The sequence below is a fragment of the Lathyrus oleraceus genome, chromosome 1 (genome assembly GCF_024323335.1).
Source record: "Lathyrus oleraceus cultivar Zhongwan6 chromosome 1, CAAS_Psat_ZW6_1.0, whole genome shotgun sequence".
Taxonomy (NCBI): Eukaryota; Viridiplantae; Streptophyta; class Magnoliopsida; order Fabales; family Fabaceae; genus Lathyrus; species Lathyrus oleraceus.
Genome location: NC_066579.1, coordinates 375492465 through 375506052, shown reverse-complemented (window position 1 = coordinate 375506052; position 13588 = coordinate 375492465). Strand labels below are relative to the sequence as shown.

Genomic DNA, 13588 nt, shown 5'->3' with positions numbered 1-13588 from the left:
CCTTGGTTCCTTTCTTGATTTTATTAGATGTGTCGGTCAAAGTCATAGGAGTGCCGTACCCAATTGCAACATCTGCAGCCATCATAACAGACTCTGCTGCCATTTCAAAAACATGAGCAAAGGGTCAAGTATGTCAAGCACACGTCCTTACTACCCAGATTTGGAATCACTGTCATAACAGCTGATGTAGTGGCTACAATATTCCCGTGCGTAATCATGACACCCTTTGGCAGACCTGTACTGCCACTTATATACATGACAACTACAACAACATTCTTGGAAGGCAAGCTTGGTTTGACAAGACTTTCTTTCCCAAGTTTCTCAACTTCACCGAAAGATGCAATTGTATAGTTGCTCACCCCTTCAGAAAAAGCATGTTCCTCTTGGCTATCGTCTTCAAAGTAAATTATATTTTGCAAGGATGTTAGTTTTGATCTTATTGGTTCTAACTTATTCAACAGCTTTGCGTCATAGATCGAGATATATATGATGGGACCATAGCCAAAAAAAGTGTTGATGTCAAGCCAGCTCCGGAACCCTTAACCTCCTTCATTAATAGATAAGTTTCCCACGAGGCAAAGGCTGAGAATAAGTGCTGTAAATACACAAACAGTTTCAACCGAGAGAGGTACGTTCAAGGAATTCAATACCCACCACACGGTGCCTGCTGTTAAGGTCAAACCAGGATAGACAGTCCCGCCAATGACAAATTCAGTCATGCCACATCGCTCCAATAAGCGATGTCCGGTGGTGGATTCCCATTCTTGCATAACAGGTTGAAGAAGTGCAGAGGACCCACATATCATTAGACGTAGGTTCCTTGCGCTAGATGCAGAAGTGGCTCGCAGCTCTGGATCCATGGCATGAAAACCTTGTATTAATCGAGTGTACATAGTTGGAACTCCGGTGAATACAGTTATAGCATCATCAGCCTCATATCCTTCAGTTGGATATGACTCACGCCATCTCTTCCAAATTCCACTGACACTAAATTTCGGAAGAAAACTCAACCGTGGAACCGACGTAGAGAGGGGCGAATAAACTATTGAAAAGCCCATGGACATGATGTAATGGTAGACAATGCAAAAACCGGTCAGTTGATGTGTACTCCCATGCTTTTGTCGAGGCTTGGACCTGAGCAAGGATGCTTCTGTGTGTATAAACAACTCCCTTAGGTTTACCTGTTGTCCCGCTAGTGTACAAAATCAGTGCTAGATCTTCACTTGATCTTTCAATGTTTTCCAGGAAAATTCTATCTGCATCACTTTCTCCATTTTTTGAATGTCCGTTGTTGCTCTTCTCGGAGGACTTATTAGAAACGAGCGGAATATGAAAAAAAAACCGAGGAGATGTTTTGTTGGCAATGTTTTGCATTAACTCACTATGATCTTCAGTACTTAGTATTGCAGACACATCCGAATTATTCATCACATACAGGAGCTCTACTTCTGGATAGCTGAGTGCAAGTGGTACAACAACACCTCCGCTAAACCAAGTTGCAAGTATTCCGGCAACAAATTTGGCAGACGGCTTAGCTTCAATTCCTATTCGAACTCCTCCAAGATTTCCCTTCACATCATTAAATACCTCGCTGAAAGGAATTCTCAAGTTGATCCAGCGATTGAAATAAGGTGGCTTTCATATTTTCTTGAAATGGCACTCAGATTCAAGCATCACACGACGGTCCCAGCTAGACCATGTAACCACAGTAAAGTTGGCCTTCTTTATTCCCTTTTTCTCGAGCCATTTGTCATGCCTCAGTAGAGCCTCACTCAATGTAACACCTATGTCTACCTGAATTTGTTGGATACCGGTCAGATCCTTGCAGAAGTCACTCAGAAGCTGATTGCGAGTAGGCTTCACATAAGTTTGAAAACATGCTTCCAGCTGACCAGTGACACTACTCACCATGACAGATGGACACTCAATTATTTCTTGAGGACGGGGATTTTTATCCTTATCACAGGTTGCCTCAAAGTTTATGACCACAAAATACTGAAATTCTTGATATTGCTCCCGCGAGTAACCCTGAGATAACATATTAATTGGAACACACTGGAGCTGGTTCTCGATAGGATAAGGATAAAAGTGGCTCTCAAAAGCATTCATTTGACACTGCTGCAGCTGGTGAGGAATAAAATGGCAGGCTGTCCAGGCACTGTAGTCATGGTGATAAGCAGGTTTACTGTGAAATTCATTGGAGTGCTCGAGAAACTCACTACCTAAACGACGGTTGGATTCGGGAACATTCCCAGCTGAATGAGGACCAGGCTCATCTGTAAATTATGTATTTTTTGGAATAACCTACGATTTGCAATGAATGAAAATTGGTGTTTTTTGTAGCAAGACAAGGATCTCTCTTTGCATCTTAGAAACTTCATGTATTCATGTGATGAGATGCTTTTTTATTATAAGTTATTCATATGCCATGTGCATGGATGATAATGATTGAATGAATGAATGAAGTAATCGAACTATGAATGAGCATGTGGAAATTCTTGAATATGAATGGAATTTTTTTTAATGTGAAATGAAAAAAATATGAATGTAAATTTGGAACGTGAAAAACGTAAAAAATATGAAATAGTAAACGTGAACATGAATGAAGGATATGAAGGTGAATGAAGAAAGAACGCAAATGAGTGATTGATGGGGAGAAATTTTCAGGGCCAAAATTGGGGTATGACAGGACCCAAGAGACTCTGGGTACCAAAAGATAAGATTGTTTATGTTGCAGATATCTTATGCAGCAAAGTTCAAACACTAGTCATGGTACCTGGACTCTGGATGCTCGCGTCACACGACCGGAAGAAAGTCTATGTTCCAAAGCCTGGAACTTAAAGACGCTGGATTCGTTGGCTTCGGAGGAGATCAGAAAGGAAGGATCAGAGGCTCCGGAACTATTGGTAATGGTACTCTTCCCTCTATATTTGATGTTTTATATGTAGAAGGATTAATGCATAACCTGTTATCCATAAGTCAATTAAGTGATAACGGTTATGATGTAATCTTCAATCAAAAAACATGTAAAGCTATAAATCAAAACAATGGTTATGTTCTATTCACTGGCAAGAGGAAAAACAATATTTATAAAATCAATCTTTCTGATTTAAAAGAATAAAATGTTAAATGTCTAATGTTTGTTCACGAAGAGCAATGGGTATGGCATAGACGCTTGGGCCACGTTAGCATGAGAAAATTATCTCAGCTAAATAAACTCGAGTTAGTCAGAGGTCTGCCTAAACTGAAGTTTTCTTCAGATGCTCTATGTGAAGCATGTCAGAAAGGAAAATTTTCAAAAACATCTTTCAAAAAGAAAAATATTGTTACTACCTCCAAGCCTCTGGAACTTCTTCACATTGATTTACTTAGTCCTGTGAAAACAACATCAGTCAATGGAAAGAAGTATGGACTAGTCATTGTTGATGATTTCAGTCGCTGGACATGGGTTAAATTCCTAAAGCACAAGAGTGAGTCTCACTCTGTATTTACCAGTTTCTGCTCCAAAGTGCAAAAAGAGTTTGACTCTAAAATTATTAAAGTCAGAAGTTATCATGGTGGGGAATTTGAAAATAAATTTTTTGAGGAACTATTTGACTCTAATGGAATATCCCATGATTTCTCCTGCCCTAGAACTCCACAACAAAATGGAGTTGTAGAGAGGAAAAATAGGACACTCCAAGAGATGGCCAGAACCATGATCAACGAGACAAATGTAGCTAAGCACTTTTGGGCTGAAGCTGTAAATACAGCGTGTTACATCCAGAATAGAATATCCATAAGACCTATTCTGAACAAGACTCCCTATGAACTGTGTAAAGGAAGAAAACCAAACATTTCCTACTTTCATCCATTTGGATGTTCCTGTTTTATTTTAAACACTAAAGAACATCTGAACAAGTTTAATTCCAAAGCACAGAAAGGTATTATGTTAGGATACTCAGAACGCTCTAAAGGCTACAGAGTATACAATACAGAAACCAAAATTGTGGAAGAATCAATTCATGTCAGATTTGACGATAAGCTTGACCCTGAAAAGTCAAAGCTAGTTGAGAATTTTGCAGATATAGAAATCACTCTTGCAGGATCTGACAAAGTTCCAGAAGCAACTGCCATTCAAAATCCTGAGGAAATCAATCTTCCATTAATTCCAAAGAAAGCTAAAAGTCGCCATAACATATCTGAAGAATTGATTATGGGTAACAAGGACGAACCTGTCAGAACCAGATCTACCTTCAAGACCTCTGAAGAGACTCCTCCGGGACTAGTGTCTCTGATCGAGCCTATGTCCTGTGATGAGGCACTTCAAGATAACGACTGGGTTCTAGCCATGCAAGAAGAGTTAGATCAATTCACAAAGAATGATGTCTGGGATCTTGTTCCCAAGCCCAGAGGCACTCACGTTATTGGAACCAGATGGGTATTCAGAAACAAGCTGAATGAAAAAGGAGAAGTCGTCAGAAAAAAAGCTCGACTGGTAGCTCAAGGTTACAGTCAACAAGAAGGTATTGACTACAATGAAACCTTTGCTCCAGTCGCCAGGTTAGAATCTATTCGTCTTCTTGTATCTTTCGCTATAAATCACTCTATCAAATTATATCAAATGGATGTCAAGAGCGCATTCCTTAATGGTTATATATCAGAAGAAGTGTATGTCAACCAACCTCCAGGTTTTGAAAATCCAAATTATCCAGAACATGTTTTTAAACTTAAAAAATCTTTATATGGACTTAAACAAGCTCCCAGAGCTTGGTATGAACGTTTAAGTAACTTTCTTTTAGAACACAATTTTATCAGAGGGAAAGTTGACTCCACACTCTTCTGTAAAAACCTTAACAATGATCTCATGATATGCCAGATATACGTTGATGATATCATTTTTGGTTCAGCTAACGCCTCTGTGTGTCAAGAATTCTCTGAGTTAATGCAGGCAGAATTTGAAATGAGCTTAATATAAGAACTCACGTTCTTCTTAGGAATTCAAATCAACCAAACTCCAGAAGTCACGTACATTCATCAAAGCAAATATATAAAAGACATTCTGAAGAAGTTTGATATGGATGAATGCAATTCTACAAAGACCCCCATGCATCCAACATGCATTCTTGAGAAAGAAGAAATCAGTAAAAAGGTTTGTCAGAAGCTCTATCGTGGTATGATAGGCTCTCTTCTCTATCTGACTGCTACTCGTCCTGATATTTTATTCAGTGTCTGTCTGTGTGCCAGATTTCAATCAGATCCTAGAGAAACTCACTTAACAGCAGTTAAGAGAATTCTCAAATATCTGAAGGGAACCCCTAATCTAGGCTTGATGTATGAGAAAACATCAGAGTATAGACTATCTGGTTGTTGTGATGCAGATTACGCAGGAGACAGATTGGAACGAAAAACCACCTCTAGAAATTGCCAAATCTTGGGAAACAATCTGATATCCTGAGCCAGCAAAAGACAATCAACCATAGCTCTATCAACCGCAGAAGCAAAATATATCTCAGCATCACTGTGCACTACTCAGATGCTCTGGATGAAAAATCAGTTAGAGGATCTGCAAATCTTTGAGAGTAACATTCCTATCTTTTGTGATAATACTGCTGCCATTTGTTTAAGTAAGAATCCCATTCTACACTCCAGAGCTAAGCACATTGAAATAAAACATCATTTTATCAAAGACTATGTTCAGAAAGGGATAGTAACATTGAAGTTCATTGATACAGATCATCAATGGGAAGATATCTTTACCAAGCCTTTAGCTGAAGATAGATTCCTCTTTATCTTAGAAAATCTGAACTTTCAAAACTGCCCTGAGAAAAATGTGCCTCTGAAGTTGTTAAATGAGACTCTGACATAAACAAATGAATTCTGTCTCTGACTCTGATACTTCCACCTAGTTAAGAAGCTATCTGAATTAGAAATCTCCAGGAACCACTCGTTTGGTATTCCTGAAGATCAGATAAATCAAACACGTGGAGTGACTTGCGTCTAACCTTGGAACTTCTAGACAGCTGTCCAACAGTAATCAAGGAACAGACTCTTGAGATCTCCTCGAGCAGTGTGCGAACTGTTGGGATTAGACAATCATTTATGAGCCATAATCATTTCTCCCTCTAAACGTGCTAACTTGGTTTGTGTGCTTAAACTCTGTGTTCTGTGTCGTTTTGCATGTGCCCTTTTGGGTATTTAAACACTCTTTTCCCACTTTGCACACACTTCACTCTCACTCACTCGTTAACCCTAGTCTCTCAGGCATTTCTGCAAACAGTTCATCTTCATCTCAGTTCTTCATCATCTCCATGGATTCTCAACAACAATCTGTGTTCAACTTCTCTCAGCAAATGGATTCTAGCAACCCATATCAAAGCACCAGCAACCCTACTCCAACGGTCATAAGCGTTGTTCCAACACAAATCTACAAGGAGCCTCACATTCTTGATCGTGAGCCCCACATCAACCTTGCAACTCCTTTTGACAAACTGGAAGTGCTGTGTGAATCCCTAGTGGATTTTGATAACATGAAAAGAAATGGCGTAGACCTCACCGAAGAACTTCACAAACAAGGTTGGGGAAACTACTTTCAACGCCTCTACGGTCCAGTTTACCCATATCTCATTAAGGAGTTCTGGAGATTTGCTGATGCTGACGATCATTTCATCGTCTCCTACGTTCTGGGAGTAAAGATTGTGATCACTGAAAAGTCCATCGCTGCCTTGCTGAACATGGAGAAATCTGGAGGTAGAAGGATTTACAACATCAATCCCAGGGCGAAATACATATCTCAAGAAATCAATCCAACAATCTTCAAACTCAACGCAGAAGGTAACCCCTCAAAGAACAAGGAACTACATCAGAACCTCCGGGTTTGGCTCAAAATCATTCTGGGTACAATCCATCACCGCCCAGCGTCAAATTCATCAGATTACATCAACACAAATCAAAAATGCATTTTGTACTGCATTCACAAAGGTCTGAAGTTATGCCTCCCTGCACTTCTATTCAAATACCTCAGAGATTCTGTACGAGAAACCAGGAATCACATGAAGCCAAGAACGTACATCCCTCTGGGAAGACTAATCTCAGATGTACTGATAGAAAATGGTCTCGTGGACCATCTGGTAAAACACATGCTCATGGAAGACGCGGCAATAAAAATCGGAAGGCCTCTGAACTCCAGGAATTTAAAGAGCATGGGGATTCTGGAGAAGGTCATCGTTAGACCTACTCTGGACACCTCGTGGGAAGCCTTAAAAGATCAGAGGGAAATTCCCAATGGTCTATGAATGTTCTACAAGGAAGAACCCAAAGAAGCAATTCTCCATTATCTCCAACGTCTAAAGGATGAAGGAGTGGACATCTCAGAATTCAGGTTGAGCGAACTGTCAGATACAACTCCAGAGTTCGTGAGGGTTAAAAGAGGTCCATCTGAGAAGACGTCGAAGGCGAAGAAAGCAAAGCTAGGAGAATCCTCCGAATCAAGACCTCCAGACCTCTGCATAAGTCTTATGGTTAGTCTGCCTCTCCTGCTACTTTTGTACAGCAACTTGCTTCTTCCATTCCTCTACCAACACCCCACTACACCACATCTGAAACCCCTCCTTCAACGACCAGAACATCTCAACCTCTACCAAAATTCAATCTTGCCAATACCTCCTTACCCATATCTGAAGCTGAACAAATGAATCAAACCACTTCCTCATCCTCAGCCCCAGAATCACCTCCCTACTTTATCATCTCTTCTGACACAGAACTTTCTGACCCCGCTTCTCCTACTCTAGCCCAACTTCAGACTTTAAACCGTGCTTCACAACAACCACAACAACCTCCACTTGAACCTGAAGTAACCTCACCATCCACAGAACAACCAACCATCACTCCATCTGACGTTCAACCCTCTGACCTCAATACCTCTGACATTACCCCTCCAAACACTTCCGTTGAAGCTCAAACTCTCAACCTAAGCCCTCCAACCTCTTCACCTCCACCCTCTGAACTAGAAAACTCCCTGCCAACCTTAGAGGAAGCAATTATGCTGTTTGCAGGAGCATCAGTGGAAAAGGTCAAGTCTCTGACCATAAACTCTGACATCAGTGATGATCCTTCCTCTGTGAGGACACACTGGAACAGAGTCATTGGCTGGATGACCTCTGAGGCTTTTAAACTGAAAAACCTCTCTAAGCAAGTCAGAAACGACTTTATCAGAGACGCTGAGGCTAGACTACAGGAGCGCTTAGCCAGAGAAGCTGAGGAACAGGCCAGAAGGGAAGCAGAAGAAAAAGCTAGACAGGAAGAAATTCAAAGGGTCAAGGAAGCTGAAGCTAAAGCTCTTACTGACGCTGCTGCTGCTGAAGCCGAAGCACAAGTCGCTGCTGAAGCTGAATCTATTCGTGCTGCAGAACAGAGTGCTCTGACTGAGGGGGAGTCATCTAATTTTGTCCCTCTAGTTCTCAAGACTGTGGAGGAACTCCAGAAAGAGCAGAAGGAAGTTCGTGCCAGATTGGATCAACAGGACTCAGTCAACGTCAACATTCAGAACCTGCTGACACAACTGCTTTAGAGAATGCCTCCTCCTCCCAACCCTTAGGCACCTAGGATTTTTCTCTTGCTTGTTGATTTTTCCTATTTAGTCTCTAATGTTTTTTCTTCTATCTGGATATATATATATATATATATTTTCTTCCTGCTTATTATTTGCTTACTAAGTCTTTTTGATTCTGACAATAAGGGGGAGAAATCAAACAGCTATGATGAAAAACTTGTCTAATTTCCTTAAGTACTCTACAAACATACTATTCAATAAAAATCTATCTAACAATCTTCGACTTAGAAATTTGCAGAAAGATATCTAGAAACTTCATTGCTTGGAAGCTCTGGTAGGAACTTCTGAACTCCCTAGCCTATCTCAGGGGGAGCTCATGTCTATCTGATCTAATAAACTCTTATCTCTAATTGTTTCATCTGTCATTTGAGTTTGTTTTGTCATCATCAAAAAGGGGGAGATTGTAAGAACAAAAATTGTTCTACAACAGATCCCAGGATTTTGATGATAACAAAGGATGAAACCAAAAATGACACTCTAACGAAAAGTTTCTAAGTGTGCAGGACTCTAAACAAAAAGAAAGAAATCTGATCGCTTCATCAGATACAGAATCAAATCAGATACAGTTACCAAGAATATCAGAAGCATCTGAAGTAGAAACGCGCTCTAGAAGTTCTGACTCTAAGCAAAACAGCATATCAGAATATCAGAAGCATCTGAAGAAGAAGAGCGAATTAGAAGTTCTGACTCTGAGCAACGGCATATCAGAAGATCTCAACGTCATCTGAAGACTACACTAAAAATCTAAAAGAACAGGACTATCAGAAGCTCTGAAGTCACATCTCACAGATCTCAGACTAACAGAACAATGCTGACTCTGACAAAGAATTTCCATATCCAGAAAGAGTAACGGCAACTACAACTTCAAATGGAAAGAAACAATTTTTGGAAAGAAGTTATTCAGGGAGACAAATCTGTTATGGCAAGAAACAACAGAAGTTATGGCATTAAACTCTCATCAAGACAAAATATCTGCCATCACTACAACGGTCGTTTCACCTCTATATAAAGACGAAGAACCTCATTGAGAGACACACCTGAACGCACAGAAATACTCTACTCTCTCTTAATCTTTCACGAGCTTTTGCTCATAACGTGAAATTTCTTATTTGTTCTAATCGTTGTAATATTTGCTTTATTCTAGAAGCACTCTAGATTACAAATTCTGCTTTTATCTAAGTTGTTTTTATTCCTCAAGTGACTCTGCGCAATCTGTATACTTGGGAGGACTAAGAGATCCTTCTTTTAGACGTTGGTTGTAATAATCTTTCAAGATTAGTGGATTAAGTCCTTTTTGAAGGCGAAATCACCTTGGCCGGGTGGACTGAAGTATCTTTGTGTTATAAGCGAACCAGTATAAAATCCTGTGTGATTTTATTTTTGCAAAAGCGCTTATTTTCCAAAATAATTCAAACCCCCCTTTTTGTTGTTTTTCTCACCTTCAATGTAGTTCAACCTCCCTAAAAACCCACGGACCCGCTTTTCCGTTTTTGGTTCAGGCATTTCTTGAATAGCTTTGACCTTCGCTGGATCAACCTCAACCCTTTCTCACTGACAATGAAGCCTAACAGCTTCCCGGATCTCACCCCAAACGTACACTTGTTTGGATTCAGCCTCAGTTTGAACTTTCTCAGCCTTTCAAACAACTTATGCAAATTTACCAAGTGCTCCTCTTCTGTCTAAGACTTCGCAATCATATCATCCACGTACACTTCAATTTCTTTGTGCATCATGTCAAGAAAGAAAGTCGTCATAGCCCTCTGGTAGGTAGCATCGGCGTTCTTCAGCCCAAATGGCATCACCTTATAGCAGAACATGCCCCAAGGTGTAATGAATGTCGTCTTTTCCATGTCCTCTGGCGCCATCTTGATCTGATTATAGCCAGAAAATCCATCCATGAAAGAGAAAACCGAAGATTGAGCAGTGTTATCAACCAATACATCAATGTGAGGTAATGGGAAGTCATCTTTTGGACTGGCTCTGTTTAAATCTCTGTAATCGACACACATCCTGACTTTACCATCCTTCTTCAGCACGGGAACGATGTTGGCCACCCAAGGGGGATAGTTGGTAACTACTAGAAAACCCGCATCCCACTGCTTTTGAACCTCTTCTTTGATCTTGACAGCCATATCAGGACTATACGAAGCTTCTGCTTTACCGAAGGACAATCTTCTTTGAGAGGTAGCCTGTGCACCACAATATCTGTATCCAAACCAGGCATATCTTGGTACGACCATGCGAATATCTCCACATATTCTCGCAACATTTCGATCAGCCTTCTCTTGACAGATTCCTCTAAAGCAGCCCCGATCTTGATCTCTTTCTTGGCATCCTCGGTACCAAGGTTAATAACTTCTAACTCCTCCTGATGAGGTTGGATGACCCTTTCCTCCTGCTTCAATAATCTGACCAATTCTTTGGAGAGTTCACAATCTTCCTCACTCTCCTCTTCGGCTTGGTAAATGGGATTATCGAAATCATACTGAGCCATAACAGAACTGTTTATAATGCAGTCCGCGAGATCAATTCTGCATGAACGATGTTCAATGCTTTATTTTAGAAAAAGAGTTCAAGAAAGTCACAAAAACAAAAGAACATTTCCATTTTTATTGTTTTTGAAAATGAAAATAAAAACAGAAAGATAGTGAGCACAAATTTGATTGCAAAACGTCCTTTATTAATGATAATCATTGAAAATTCAAACATGATGTGGCCCTACAATGAACCAATACGCCTTGGGCAGAGCGTAGGGTTTTATGCAGAATGAAAAACAAAAGAAAATTACTCTGTCTGAAGAGTAACTGGGACTATTTCTTCGGCTGTCCAATTATTCACCATCTCCTCTGGAGCACACGGGCGCACCCAGTTGTCCACATCATAATCACTGTCACCGTCTTCACTACCAGTTGCAAAGACGTCGCCATGATTCATCAACCCAGCGCTGGTGAAGGCACTCGGCCCTTTCTGAACATCCTGCTCTGCCTGAAGAGGTTGATAGCCAATACCGAATTTGTCTTCCTTCACGAGCAGGTCAACCATCTTGCCCCAGCCTTCTGCATTGCCAGAGTTGACAACCTCCATAGCCTGCTTGTATGATGCGATTGAGGCACCTGACTTCTTCTACTCAACAAAAGCCACCTTCTCAAGATTAACGGTCTCAAACGCTTGACAAAGAGTTTCATGGATCTCGCCATCCATCTCCACATACTTGAAGGAAGATAGATGACTTACAAGAATGTCCTCCTCGCCGCACACAGTCACAACCTAACCGTTCCACACGTACTTCAGCTTCTGATGGAGAGTTGATGAAACTGCCCCAGCCCCATGTATCCAGGGACGCCCCAATAGACAACTATATGCTGGTTGAATATCCATCACATAGAAGATGATATCAAATACCTCCGGGCCTATCTTCACTGGCAACGTGACTTCACCGAAAATAGATCGCTTAGATCCATCGAAAGCTCGGACTGTCAGATCGCTCGGAGTGAGGACAACCCCTTCAACATCAATCTTGCTCAAAATCTTCTTGGGAAATACGTTCAAAGACGAGCCAGTATCCACTAACACATGCGACAATACTGCGCCTTTGCACTCCATGGTGATATGCAGGGCTTTGTTGTGATTACGACCTTCAGGTGTCAAATCCAAGTCTGTGAACCCCAAACCATGTCTCGTGCTCACATTTGCAATAACACCCTCCAGCTGGTTGACAGAAATGTCTTGAGGCACGTAAGCCAGATTCAACATCTTCAGCAAGGCGTTACGGTGTGCCTCAGAACACAACAACAGAGAAAGGATAGATATCTTGGACGGAGTTTGGTTCAGTTGGTCCACAATCTTATAGTCACTCTTCTTAATGATCTTCATAAACTCCTCTACATCTTTCTCAAAGGAGCCTTCAGGCGCCTCCTTCTGCACAGGTCCTTCTTCCATCACAGCTTGCTTACCTTTTGCTTTGGCAAGAGCCTCAGCATTGCTATCTCTCAAAGTTTGTGGCGCAAACAGACGACAACTCCTTGTAAACCCTCCAGGTCCTCCCACATTGTCCACAGCCGGACCAACTGTTACTGGAGCTTTAACTGGCACACCAATGGTCACTGGAGCCTGATTCACTGGTCTGATCTGACTTTCTGGCCTTCTGTTGTTACGGTAAGCATTATCATACTTCCAAGAAACGGCCCTACTGTTCTCAACAGGTCTTCTATCAGAAGCAACAATAGTAGTAGGAGTACCAACCGTTACTGGTGCAGATATGGTTACTTGAGTACCAACAGTTACGGGTGCACTAACATTTCTCGGAGCACGTCCGGGACCCTCAGACGATTTGAAGTAAATGGTGACAGTTGATACCACCCCACGATCTTTTACAGCCGGAGCAAACTGCAGGCAACCATCATCAATTAAACCCTGGATACCTCTCCTTAGCTTGTCACAACCATTCCCACGTTCATCACAGTCTGAACAACCATCATCGCAGCCCGGGAACACTCCCCCTTTCAACAGACGTTCCTTCACCACCAACAACAAGGTTTGCACATCATCAACATTGACTACCAAATCCACAGCGTCCTCACTTTCCATATTGTTCACCCTGGGCCCACCATGTTGAGGCATAAGGTTGTTCACAACATTCGGAACAGGAGCAAAGTTGATTGTTTTGGCATCAATCAGATCCTGGACCTTATGATGAAAAGCCCGACAATTCTCAATATGGTGCCCCGGTGCACCGGAATGGAAGTCGCAACGGATGTTGGCGTCATACCCAGCAGGAATTCTTGTCAACGGAGCCATGGTGCGAAGCTCAACAAATTTCAACCTGAGCAGTTCAGGAAGCAATTCAGCATACGTCATGGGCAACGGATCAAAATGACGTTCGGGCATTCTCTGCCTTGATTGAAATGGGCGTTGCTGTTGTTGTTGTTGCGGTGCTCTCTGTTGTTGTTGCTGAGGTTGAGTTGGGATGGTCACAGCGGCAACCTGACGATACTGTCC

The 13588-nt window shown here is 41.5% G+C and overlaps 1 pseudogene; it reads right to left on the bottom strand.

Moving 5' to 3' along the window:
* Positions 1–524: 524 nt before the first annotated feature.
* On the bottom strand, positions 525–13177 carry LOC127108007 (uncharacterized; annotated as a pseudogene).
* Positions 13178–13588: the final 411 nt, after the last annotated feature.